The sequence below is a fragment of the Chiroxiphia lanceolata genome, chromosome W, assembly GCF_009829145.1.
Source record: "Chiroxiphia lanceolata isolate bChiLan1 chromosome W, bChiLan1.pri, whole genome shotgun sequence".
Classification (NCBI taxonomy): domain Eukaryota; kingdom Metazoa; phylum Chordata; class Aves; order Passeriformes; family Pipridae; genus Chiroxiphia; species Chiroxiphia lanceolata.
The window spans coordinates 3,199,496-3,212,742 of record NC_045670.1 but is presented as its reverse complement, the minus strand read 5'-3'; the positions used below and the strand labels follow the sequence as shown (position 1 = coordinate 3,212,742).

Here is a 13,247-nt window from a genome sequence, read left to right as displayed (position 1 = left end):
GCCATAGCTCACAATACACCAATGACAACAACAACCAAGTTCACCAGAGACCTCTGAAGTGGTGACTATAAACATTTACTTTTTCCTCTCTCTTCCCTTCTCTCTTTTCCCTTTAACTCTTAATCTTCTCTCTCTCTTTTCCCTTACACATTTTCTTGGGTGGCTATATTACAATCAAAATGGCTAAATACCTGTTTTCCTTTGCAATACCTTTATGCCTTTATATTGCCATTTTACTATAGATAATAACAACCAAAATGTCTACATACCTCTTTTCCTTTGCAACCAAATGGTCCTAAAATAAATCATATATATATACACACACACATATATATATCTGCAAACACTGATCATCTAGTATCGTTTTACTTTAATTCACTCCAAGGGATTTAGTAATATAACAAAAGTTACTCCTGCCTGGTAGGGCAGGTTGTAACATTACATTTGGTGTCAGAAGCAGGATGTCCCCTGCATGTAGTGAAATGATCAGTGTGGTCTAAAGCTGTTTCAAGGTTCTTATTTTTCTGAGAAAAGTCTAAAACCAACCCTCCTGGGGGCAGTGGGAAAAGGACTTTGATTCTCAGTGAATTGCTGAAAGGTGTTTTTATGGAGGGCAAGTCGAATGGCGACTGTTCCCTCGTTATGAAATTATGGTGATAATTTTCTCCTCTCAGTTTGTCCTGGGCATATCAGATCTGTTGGAATAGTTCTCTGTTAACCCAGACCTGTGGAATAGGTTCTCTGGTAGAGAGTAAAGTCCACCCTCTCAGGGATTAATAGGAGAAAGACATTAACCTTGGATAGATTAATGACCGATTTAAAAGAAATGTCTGTTAAGGATGAGTTGGACAGGGATTGTCCCCTCTTGATGAAATTAAGTAGCTATAATGCAACCCCTTTTCTCCTCGGTTCCGCATGGGCCCAGAAAAATTGGCAGTACCCACAAGCAGTGGCAGACTGAATAACAATTCTATCAAAAAACCATAAATTAAAAACTGGCAAAGGAAAGGCAGTTGTATGTGGTGTTTTGGGCACGGCTCTTAAAGCCCACAAAAGGAGCAGCAGATCACTCAGAGGTCTAAGAGTGACATGATATGATCTTTACAAGAGTCAATGAAAGCCTTACAGGAAAATTAGAAAAGGAATTCTCACAGCAGCTGAGCATGAAATAGTTTGAATGAAAAGGGAAATTAATCTATTGCTCCCATTGGCTCTTCAGGAGGCAGAGGAGCAAAATGAATCTCTCAAAAGGGAGTTAGGAACAAAAAATAGTGAACTATGGGACAGCAATTTAAGATGCCCCAAACCCGTGGGGAGTGACAGATCCCTGTACCACTCACACAAATTGGAAGAGCTTAGGCAAAAATATCTGGAGGCCAAAGTTGTACATATGCGTCCTCTCATTAAAACTGAAACCACTAACGATGGTCAAAGGGGAGCTCAGTAAACTACCAACCATAAGGATTACCCTGTACAGGGGAGAAACCTCACCTGGTAATCACAGGCAAAACATGCCACCTAGTGGGTCCACAAGATATAGCCTGTGGGTTGAGGGTATAGCCAAAGGGATCCCTAGAGAAATTATGGACTATTTACCCAACACTAATTTGGAAGGCTTGATAAAAAATTGGGATAAGATCAAAGGACGAGTCACCTCCCAGGGGCAACCCTCCTGAGAAGTCTCACACTTTGGGTCCCTCAGCCCCTCCAGAAACCAGGCTAACTAGTTTTGCCAGTTCTGAGTCAGGAAACTGTCCTAGTTAGAACAGCTGGGACCAATTCATCACTGGATGGGTGTAGCCCAAAACTGTGTATTCTATAGCCCTCCATGCCATTTCCCAGAAACTGTTGTCAGTAGAGGCCTGTGAGGTGCCCCCCCCCCCATGCTCCTGTCCTCATGCCCTTTTGTGGAAATCCCTGACTGAGCACCCCCACACCCTTTTATGGAATTCCCCACTCTGAGGGAAGGACTGAGCATCCTTTTATGGAATTCCCCGCTCTGAGGGAGGGACTAAGCATTCCTACCTGAGCTGGAGAATAAATAAACCTGGAGTTTCAGAACCTTTCCACCACTCGTGGGATCCAGAGGAGGACTGCAGCTCACCGCTCTCAGCCGGACTGAGACCACCACCCTCGGCTGGACTGCAATCACCACTTTTGGCCAGACTGCAGCAGCTCTCCCAACAGCAGGTTTTTCCCCTCTCCCTTTGCTTTGGACTCAAGGGGGGGTCCAGGGAGCACCGCTTTGTTTGTGCCCCGGGGTGCTGCGTTGTACTTTTGGGCTTTGTGGGTTAGGACCGGTTGCTTGTCCGTGTGGTCGTACTTATTGTATTATTTTATTAAATTGTTATTCTGACTTGTAATCTCTCTTTTGAGTTGGGTTGGTTTCCCCTGCTGGTTAACTTTTAAACCAGCACATTTTTGGAGCCCATCGTCAGGCAGAGAGAGAGAAGTCAGAATCACAATTTCATTTTAAGCATTTGTCTATTTGAATATAGAAACTCCCTGATCACCATGTTGTTTGATGCATTCACGTGGATGTTGTATCTGAGTATGTTCATATTTCCACAGATGGGGAACTATTTGCCTGTTTTGATGCTCTCTTTAAAACCAGGGAGAGGGATCCAAATTGCTTTATTAGTATACTATATTTATGTCATCATAACATCAGAAGCAATGAGTTTCATTGTAAATGTGTATTCAGTCCTGTTTACCTGTCCTGGTTTGGGTTGCTACCTCTGGGGTCTCATTAAAAATCACACACAGCCCTTTGGGGGAACAGGAGGGAATGGTTGTTTCCAGTCTCTCACCTCCTTCTTCCCCTTCAGACCTGCTACAACAGTTTTTGAAAATATTGAGTTCCCTTCTGATGTTAAGGACAGCATAATGTTATTGTTAGTGTTGCTTTCTCTGCTCTGTACTGTCTACACCATGTTTAGGGTTAGAACAGGGCCTTCTAGGGAGGTTGTTTGGACGCCTGCCCTGGGAGTGGATAATGCTGAGTGGTACGGGAAGTGGGAGGACATCGGTCAGTATTTGGAGAAGTTTTCTCCTCCAATGATCTGGAAATTCCCCCCTGAACAACTGCAGGATCCTGTTAGCATGATAAGACTGGTGAAGGGAAAATGCTCTGGCAGCTCCAGAGATGGTCAACTCACAGCAACCTACTGGGCCCTGACCACTGCCTACCGGACACTACTTGACATGGTACAGCACTGTCAGGGGGAGGAGAGAAGGAGCAAATCCACAGGCACCACATCCACCCAAACCACAGTTGAGTCAGAGGGAGAAAGAAATGAATCAACCGGCACCGTGTCCACACAAACCATCGAGGAGCCAGAAGAACAACCAAAACCAATAGCAGTCACCCCTGTCCAGAAAAGGAAATTAAAGACTAAATCAGTCCGTATAGCAAATGATGACGAAGAGGCAGGACCTTCACATCCACTGGAGGAGACAGAGTCAGAAATAATCACTCGGTCCCTATCCCCGGGTGAGCTACGTGAGCTCCGGAGAGAGTTCACACGACAGGCGAATGAGTCCATTCTGACCTGGCTGCTCCGAATCTGGGATGCCGCAGCTAACGATACAATTCTAGATGGGAGTGAAACCAGACAGCTGGGATCCCTGTCTCAAGATGTAGTCATTGATCAGGGGATTGGAAGGAGGCAGGAAACTCTCAGCCTCTGGCGGCGACTGTTGTCCAGTGTGAGGGAGAGATACCTTTGTAAGGAGGACCTCCACGTACAGCAAGGACAGTGGAACAGGATGGAACAAGGTATCCGGTGCTTAAGAGAATTAGCTGTACTGGAGATAATCTTTTCAGAGGATGAAAGATTCCCTAAAAGTCCAGATGGTGTACAGTGCACATCCCAGATGTGGTTAAAGTTTGCACGACTCGGGCCAGAAATGTAGTCCCGCTACTTAGCAATGCTGCAATGGAGGGAGGGAGAGGACAAGGTGGGTGTGTTGGTTAGTAAACTCAGGATTTATGAAGACACTGTCACCGCCCCATTATGAGCCCACGTCTCATCTGTGGAAACCAAACCAACCGAACATGTCCAAAGCCTGGAAGAGAAGATTGAAGAGGGACACCAGAAGCTAAGAGAAACTGAGTGTGAAAGTCGGTCACGTAGATGCTCATGTACGCAAGAAATGGGCTAATGAGGAGCATCGTAACAACAAGCAGGTAGATCTGGATTGGCAGCACAAAGGAGAATTATTTCTGGCTCGATGGGCCCATGACACCTCCGGTCACCAGGGGAGAGATGCAACATACAGATGGGCTCGTGACCGAGGGGTGGACTTAACCAAGGACATTGTCTCACAGGTCATCCATGACTGTGAGACATGTACTGCCATCAAGCAGGCCAAGCGGGTGAAGCCTCTATGGTATGGTGGACGGTGGTCGAAGTACAGGTATGGGGAAACCTGGAAAGTTGACTACATCACGCACCCCAAAACCCGCCAAGGTAAGCACTACGTACTGACCATGGTAGAAGGAAGTACTGGATGGCTGGAGACATACCCCGTGCCTCATGCCACTGCCCGGAATACCATCCTGGGTCTTGAAAAACAAGTCCTGTAGCGACACGGCACCCTGGAGAGAATTGAGTCTGATAATGGGACCTATTTCAAGAATGGCCTCGTAGACACCTGGGCCAAAGAGCACGGCATTGAGTGGGTGTATCATATCCCCTACCATGCACCAACGGACTGCTGAAAACCACCCTGAAGGCACTGTGTGGGGAGACTCTCAAACACTGGGAGTTTCATTTAGCAAAGGTCACCTGGTTGGTCAACACCCGAGGCTCCATCAATAGAGCTGGCCCTGCCCAATCAGAACCTTTGCATACTGTAGATGGAGATAAAGTCCCCGTGGTGCATATGAGAGGAATGTTAGGGAAGACTGTTTGGATTAGTCCCACCTCAAGCAAAGGCAAACCCATCCGAGGGATTGTTTTTGCTCAAGGACCTGGTTTCACCTGGTGGGTAGTGCAAAAAGATGGGGAGACACGTTGTGTACCACAAGGGGACCTAATTTTGAGTGAGAATGGTCTGTAATGTTTCATTGTATATATGTATATAAGTGTATATAGTTTTAAGGAGACGTAGTTTTTAAGGGGGTTAATTTGGGCATGACGTGGATGGCATAGAATAAGGGGTGGATAATGTCCTAGTTAGAACAGCTGGGACCAATTCATCACTGGATGGGTGTAGCCCAAAACTGTGTATTCTATAGCCCTCCATGCCATTTCCCAGAAACTGTTGTCAGTAGAGGTTAACTTTTAAACCAGCACAGAAACCTAACTCACTGCCTCTAAAAAGTGGGTCGAGGGGCAGCCGGTGGGTACATTTCAGAAGGCTCATGGAAAACAACCAAGGGGATATGATTCTCCTAGGATTCTCCTAGACCCTTTTAAATTCTTGGCTACTTTTGTAGTAGATACAGGAGCTCAGTTGTCAGCACTTCAAACTGAAGTTGCCGCTCATTATGGCATTATGCCAGACAAGAAAAAGATATGGGTAACTGATGCTTTCGGTAAATCTCAACCCCAGTGTACAGCTTGGGTGAAATGCTGGTTACCAGGGGATGAAACAGCCACAGAAGTTGTCATGATTGTGGTGCCATTGCTGGCTAACATCTTGGGGTTAGATCTACTAAAGGGACATGCCTGGACAGATGCCAGGGGGAGAGAATGGGTATTCAGTCTCCCATATACTTCTGTCCATCTGTTGCAAACTGCTCCAAGTCTGCCTCCTTCCTAAATAACAAAGGTGAAACCCTACCCACTTGCCCCAGTAATTGCGGAATTGCAGGAGCAAGGGATATTATCTCTATACACTCACCATATAATAGTCCCATTTGACCTGTCTGTAAACCTAAAGAGAAGTGGCGGCTGGCAGTCGATTACTGACGCCTCAGTGCTAACACTGACCAACAGCTGCTGTACCTAACATAGCTGAATTAATTACCACAATTCAAGAACCGGCTCATCCAATCCTTGCTACTATTGATGGCAAATATATGTTTTTTATGGTTCTCTTGCAGGAGGCAGACAGGGATCGTTTTGCTTTTATCTGGGAGGGTAATCAGTATACCTTTACTTGCCTCCTTCAAAGATATCTGCACTCCCCTACCCCGGCCCATCACACACTCCCCCAGGAGTTGGCCCAGATTACCCTTGAAGAAGGGACTAAGGTATATTAATACGCTGATGATATACTGATTGGTGACTGATGTCACCACAGTGGACCAGACTCAGACAAATATTATCACCCACTTGGAAAGTGTGGGACTTCAAATTCCCACTGAAAAGGTACAATTTCCCTCTTCCAAGGTCAAATTCCTAGGTATATGGTGGAAAGGAGGAGCAGTGTGTATTCCCCCTGAAACCCTGACTACCCTAGAACAAACAAAGATGCCTGAGAGTAAAAAGGAACTCCAGCATGCTTTAGGTGTACTGTTTTTTTGGAAAAAACATGTTCCAGACTTCTCCATTATTGCTCGCCCCCTGTATGTAGACTTGGCTGCTCTTGGGACCCAGTCAGGTGAATAAGGGGTGTTGCCAGGACCATTTGAGGGTAATTTGTACAGCTCCAGGGAGTGCTGCAACCTGGAACACAGCAAACAGGAGTAGACAAACAGGAGCGTGGCATGTCAGTGAGGGTGTGACATGGCAGTTTGCACAGGAGTTCACACAGGCAGGGTGAGCAGGAAGGGCACGGCCACCCTCCTGGTCCTTGCTGGTGGGTTGTGTGATAGGTGTGTGCAGTTGGGTGGTTTTTTTGTTTGGTTTCTTTGTTTGTTTTTTTCCCCACTCCAACTAGCAGGAGTGTGCTAACCCAGACAGAACCCCCCAAGAAGGACGCAGCTGTCCAGGTGACTGGATGCAGGGAGTGTATGAGCCTGGCATTAGTACCAGAGGACAGTGCAAAAGATACCTGCGTAAGGTGCGATCAGGTGAATGATCTACTCTCTTTAGTGGCAGAACTTAAGGAAGAAGTGGCAGAGGTTAAAGAAGAAGTAGAAAAGCTAAGGAGTATTAGGGAGAGTAAAAGGGAAATAGACTGGTGGAGTTACACCCTTTCAACCCTGAAAGAGGCTCAGCAGGAGAAGGAACAGATCAAGTAGATGGAGAGGAATGGAAACGGGTCCCTGATCAGAGAGGTAAAAGAATCCCCTCCCGACCCCCATCGCCTCTACAAGTACCCTTAAAGAACAGGTATGAGACCCTGGACCTAGCGGGTCAGGCAGATGACACTCGAGGAAAAAATCTGTCTGGAGGCTCTCCCTGTTGCCATTCTATCTGTTAGACAGATCACAACCTTGGGTATTATGGGATGATGGATAGAGTTAAACCTAGAGGGGATTCAGAATTTTAAGGTAAAAAGCAGCTGCAACTCCCTGGATGGACAGAGGTCGACATACTCCCCAGTACAATGATAAACATCCGCTCAGAGAAACAGAACGGAGTGTGGAATGAAGTGGAGACTATGTGGCCCCCCTCCATTCTAATCCCAGCAGAATGGGAGAACATTGTGGCACTAAGACTGTACAGTACCTGTCTGACAAGGGAGAATCAAGATGTTCTGATGCTGAAGCCAACAACCATGTCGAACCCCCTCCTCAGGTGCCAAATCACAACCACCACCCACCTCCCATTAGGTACATCAATCAGAAATAAAAAGTATTTATGACTAGAGCCACTTGAACTCCACCCAAACATAAAGAAAATAGTATAAAAGTAATTTGGGGATAGGGGGAAAGTGGGAGAAGACCTCCACCAAAACTGCTGGGATCAGTCAATGGGCTGAGTCCACCTTTTCCCCCCCAGAGGGACGTCTTGGGTGAGAAATATACTCTACATGCATTAAATGCTACTCTTAGGACTAGAGCTTTTGCTTGTGCTTACCCCATAGCATATCAATAGATTGCTTCATATCAGAGCTTGTGCTTGCTTAATATATGTATTAGTAGATTGTTTCTTTTAAGACATATTTTTGCAGTAGACAATATCACCAACAACCTTCAAACCCTTATTAATTTGTCACAATTTGTATTAATAAAGAGTGTTATTCTGTAAACTGTTAAAGTGAGTCCTTGCAGTTGCCAGCAGCAGAAAACACCTTGGCGGGACCCGTTGAGGGATCTTGGCTCTGTTGAACTCCCCCTAACAAGGGAGGTTGAGGTACCCTCTGATCTTGTGAATCTGTTGGTGAAGGGTCTCCTTACAAGACACTGACAGACTGTTGGACACCAGGGTCTCGACTTTCCTGGGGGACCAATGAGCAAAAATCTAAACTCCCACCTTTCATGTGACAAGTATTAAGAAGAAAAGAAGGGAAGTTGGAGCAGGTGACTCCCTTCTGAGGGGAACTGAGGGCCCTGTATGCCGACTGGACCCATCCCACAGGGAAGTGTCCTGCCTTTCTGGGGCCTGGGTGAGGGCTATTACCAGGAGACTCCCTGAGCTAATTCAACCCTCTGATTATTACCCACTGTTGGGAGTCTAGGCTGGCAGTGATAAGATTGATAAAAGAGGTGCCAGGGTAATTAAAAAGGAATTCAAGGCTCTGGGTTGATTGGTTGATGGGACAGGAGCGTAGGTGGTGTTCACCTCAGTTCCTGCAGTAGCAGGGGTGAATGAGGAAAGGAGCAGGAAACCCCATTTTATCAATAAGTGGCTCAAGGATTGATGCCATCAGAAGAATTTTGAGTTTTTTGATCATGGGGCAATTTTTATGATACCAGACCTGCTAGAGTCAGATGGGCTTCATCTATCTATAAATTGGCAGGACTGATCAAGAGGGCTTTAAACTAGGTTTGAAGGGGGAAGGGGATGAAACCAGGCTCTCCAGAGATGAACCTAAGGGTGGAAAGCCCAAGTTAAATGTGAAATCAGCAACCCAGCTGAAGTGCATGTACACCAATGCACGCAACATGGGTAACAAACAAGAGGAACTGGAAGCCATCGTGCATCAGGAAAGCTATGACGTAGCCACCATCATGGAAACATGGTGGGATGACTCATATGACTGGAGTGCTACCATGGATGGCTACAAGCTCTTCAGAAGGGATAGACAAGGTAGGAGAGGTGGAGGGGTGGCTCATGTATCTTAGGGAGTCTCTTGACTCTGTAGAACTCGAGGTCAGGAATGATAAGGTTGAGTGTCTGTGGACCAGAATCAGGGGGAAGGTCAACAAGGCTGATATCCTGGTGGGAGTCTGTTATAGACCACCCAACCAAGATGAAGAGACAGATGAATTATTGTACAAGCAGCTGGCAGATGTTTCGAAATCGCCAGCCCTTGTTCTTGTGGGTGACTTTAACCTGCCAGATGTCTTGCTGGGAACTTAACACAGCAGAGAAGAGGCATTCTAGGAGGTTCTTGGAGTGTATGGAGGATAACTTCCTGTTGCAACTGATAAATGAACCTAACTGCACACACGCAGTTCAATTTCAGGATTTCTCTGCAGACCCTTCTCTGCGTTTCCCTTTTTTTAACCTCTTGGGGTAAACAGCATCTGGTGTTGCCATTCAGTTAACCAGAATTCCCAGGATTTTTCCTGACCTAATGTTTTGACTTCACACAATCATACTATCTTCATGTGACTGTTTTCAGTCACATATCATTCATACTTTTTAAAGTAGTTTTCTACTTCGAGAACACAGCGTTCTTTGTCAAAACATCAGCTCAAGGCTGAAACACTCCCTTTTGGTCCTAATTAACTGAACAGCAGGTGCAGGCTTGCTCAACTTGTTCCCACAGAACCTACCAGGGGTTTGGCCCTGTTAGACCTGCTGTTTACAAACAGAGAAGGGCTTATGGGAGATGTGGTGGTCAGAGGCCATCTGGGGTACAGTGACCATGAAATGATAGAGCTTTCAATACTCAGTGAAGCAAGGAGGGGCACCAACAAAACCTCTACCCTGAACTTCCAGAGGGCAGACTTCTGCCTATTCAGGAAGCTGGTTCAGAGAATACCTTGGGAAACAGCCCTTAAAAACAAAGGGGTCCAGGAAGGATGGACGTACTTCAAGAAAGAGATCGTGAAGGCACCGGAGCAGGTTGTCCCAATGTGCCGAAAGGTGAGCCGATGGGGTAGATGACTGACCTGGTCGGACAGGGAGCGAAATTGACTGGTGGACTTTCGACCCCAAAAGAAGTCCAGCAGGTGACTGAAGCCCTGCCCCTCCTGCCATCAGGCAGATGGAACAAACCAAGTAGATGGGGGGGAATGGAAACAGGTCCCTGATCGAAGAGGTAAAAGAATCCCCTCCCACCCCCCATCACCTCCCTGGGTGCCCTTAAAGAACAGATATGAGGCCCTGGACCCAGAGAGTCAGTCAGAGGACAGTCAAGAGGAAGATCTGTCTGGAGGGTCTCCTGGTTGCACCCCATCTACCAGATGGATTACAACCACAGCTATAAAGAAAAAGAGTAGTTGCAGTCGGTGACTCCCTTTTAAGGGGAACCGAGGGCCCTATATGTCGACCAGACCCCTCCCACAGGGAAGTCTGCTGCCTTCCCGGAGCCTGGGTGAGGGATATTAGTAGGAGACTCCCTGAGCTAATTCGGCCCTCAGATTATTATCCACTGTTGGTAGTCCAGGCTGGCAGTGATGACATTAATGGAAGAAGTACCAGGGTAATTAAAAGGATTTCAAGGTGCTGGGTCTATTAGTTAATGGGACAGGAGTACAGGTGGTGTTCACCTCAGTTCCTGCAGTAGCAGGGATGAATGAGGAGAGGAGTAGGAAAACCCATCTTATCAAGAGGTGGCTAAAGGATTGGTGCCTACGGCAGAATTTTGGGTTTTTTGACCGTGGGGCAATTTTCATGGTACCTAGTCTCCTCAAATCAGATGGGCTTCATCTATCTAGGAAGGGCAAAAGGACTCTAGCCCATAAGTTGTCAGGGCTGATCAAGAGGGCTTTAAACTAGGTTTGAAAGGAGAAGGTATTGAAACTGGGTTCTCCAGAGATGAGCCTAAGGGTGGAAAGCCCAAGTTAAATGTGAAATCAGCAGCCCAGCTGAAGTGCATGTATACCAATGCACGCAGCATGGGTAACAAACAAGAGGAGCTGGAAGCCATCGTGCATCAGGAAAGCTATGACGTAGTCACCATCATGGAAACATGGTGGGATGACTCATATGACTGGAGTGCTGCCATGGATGGCTATGAGCTCTTCAGAAGGGATAGACAAGGTAGGAGAGGTGGAGGGGTGGCTCATGTATCTTAGGGAGTCTCTTGACTCTGTAGAACTCGAGGTCAGGAATGATAAGGTTGAGTGCCTGTGGACCAGAATCAGGGGGAAGGCCAGCAAGGCTGATATCCTGGTGGGAGTCTGTTATAGACCACCCAACCAGGATGAAGAGGTGGATGAATTACTCTACAAGCAACAGGCGGATGTCTCAAAATCGCCAACCCTTGTTTTCATGGGTGACTTTAACCTGCCAGATGTCTGCTGGGAAGTTAACACAGCAGAGAAGAAGCAGTCTAGGAGATTCCTAGAGCATATAGAGGATAATTTCCTTCTCCAACTGGTAAATGAGCCTACCAGGGATGGGGCCCCACTAGACCTTCTGTTCACAAACTGAGAGGGGCTGGGGGGAGATGTGGTGGTTGGAGGCCATCTGGGGCACAGTGACCATGAAATAATAGTTTCCAATATTCAGGGATGCAAGGAGGGTCATCAATAAAACCTCTACTCTGAACTTCCTCAGGGCAGATTTCAACCTATTCAGAAGGCTGGTTCAGAGGGTACCCTGGGAAACAACCCTTGAAAACAAAGGGGTCCAGGAGGGATGGACATGCTTCAAGAAGGAAGTCTTGAATGCGCAGGAGCAGGCTGTCCCAGTGTGTCAAAAGGCAAGCCAGTGGGGAAGGTGACCGGTCTGGCTGAACAGGGAGATTTTGAAGGAAATTAGGATAAAAAAGAGCTTACCGATTATGGAAAATAGGGCTGGCTACTCATGAAGAGTTTAGGAATATAGTTAGGTCATGTAGAAAGAAAATCAGAGAGACGAAGGCACACTTTGAACTCAATCTTACCACTTCTGTTAAGGATAACAAAAAGTCTTTCTACAGATATATCAGTAGCAAAAGGAGGGGCAAGGAAAACCTCCATTCTTTATTGGATGTGGGGGCCAGCATAGTTATCAAAGATGAGGAAAAGGCTTAGGTGTTTAACACCTTCTTTACCTCAGTTTTCAAGGGGACCCCTGGTGGTCTAGTGGTTAGGGTGCAGCACTATCACCGCTGCGTCCCGGGTTCGATTCCCGGTCAGGGAAACTCCCCCGGGCAGATGGAGCTCGTCAGCCCTGTAAGACCATCCATCTAAGAGAAGGTCACTCTAAACAAACCTACGTCCTGAGGACCTCACTGCCACTGTCCAAGTTTACTCGGCCCTGGCAGATGAACTTTAGGATTAAAGGGTGGGCTCAGCTCAGCGCACACTGTGTCTCACCTAAAAAATCCACTGCGCAGGCTCGAAGGGTAAAGACCTTTCCCAAATCTTCGTTCGTGAAGACTGGTCATACATACCTCAGTTTTCAACAGTAAGACAGTTTGTCCTGAGGACAGCTGGCTTCTGGAGCTTGTAGACAGAGATAAGAAGTTGAATAGTCCCCCTGTAATCCAGGAGGAAACAGTTAGCGACCTGCTGAGCCACTTGGATCCTCACAAGTCTATGGAACCTGGACCCCCTGGAAGTAGAGGAACTTGAGGCATTAAAGGGAGTAAGACCATTCCCTTGAGAAAAGTAGAGATAACTGCATGTTCCTATGGAAATAGCCCTGAGTGCTGGATAATGCAAGGTCGGAGCTACTTGACAAACTGCAGATGTTGCATTCCTGGATGTTTTGTAAGAACATGTTTGTAGTGTATGTGTGGGAAAAGTGGAAGTGGGCACTAAAAAAAAAGCTGCCTACTCAGTGTAGCAGGCAGACATCTCTCTGGCTCTTTATCCTAGTGTGTCTCTTCATCCTAGTGTGTGTGTGTCGCGTGTCTTTCTTCCCCCACAGGACCAAGGCCTTCGACAGATACCCAGCGACAGGGACCAGATGAGATCCATCCTAGGGTGATGAGGGAGGTGGAGGAAGAGCTTGCCAAGCTGCTCGCCATCATTTACCAACAGTCCTGGCTCACTGGGAAAAACCCAGATGATTGGAAGTTGGTGAATGTCACTCCGATTCACAAAAAGGACCAGAAGGAGGACTCGGGAAACTACAGGCCTGTCA

At 46.9% G+C, this 13,247-nt stretch overlaps 1 long non-coding RNA gene and 1 other non-coding gene across 2 annotated transcripts in view; one reads left to right on the top strand and one right to left on the bottom strand.

Annotated features, from left to right (window-relative positions):
* Nucleotides 1–13,247, bottom strand: part of LOC116780009 — an 893,112-nt gene that overhangs the window by 613,693 nt on the left and 266,172 nt on the right. The window lies entirely within an intron of this gene.
* TRNAD-AUC lies at nt 12,228–12,299 on the top strand. Its single transcript has one exon. It is a non-coding gene; the product is annotated as a tRNA-Asp (tRNA).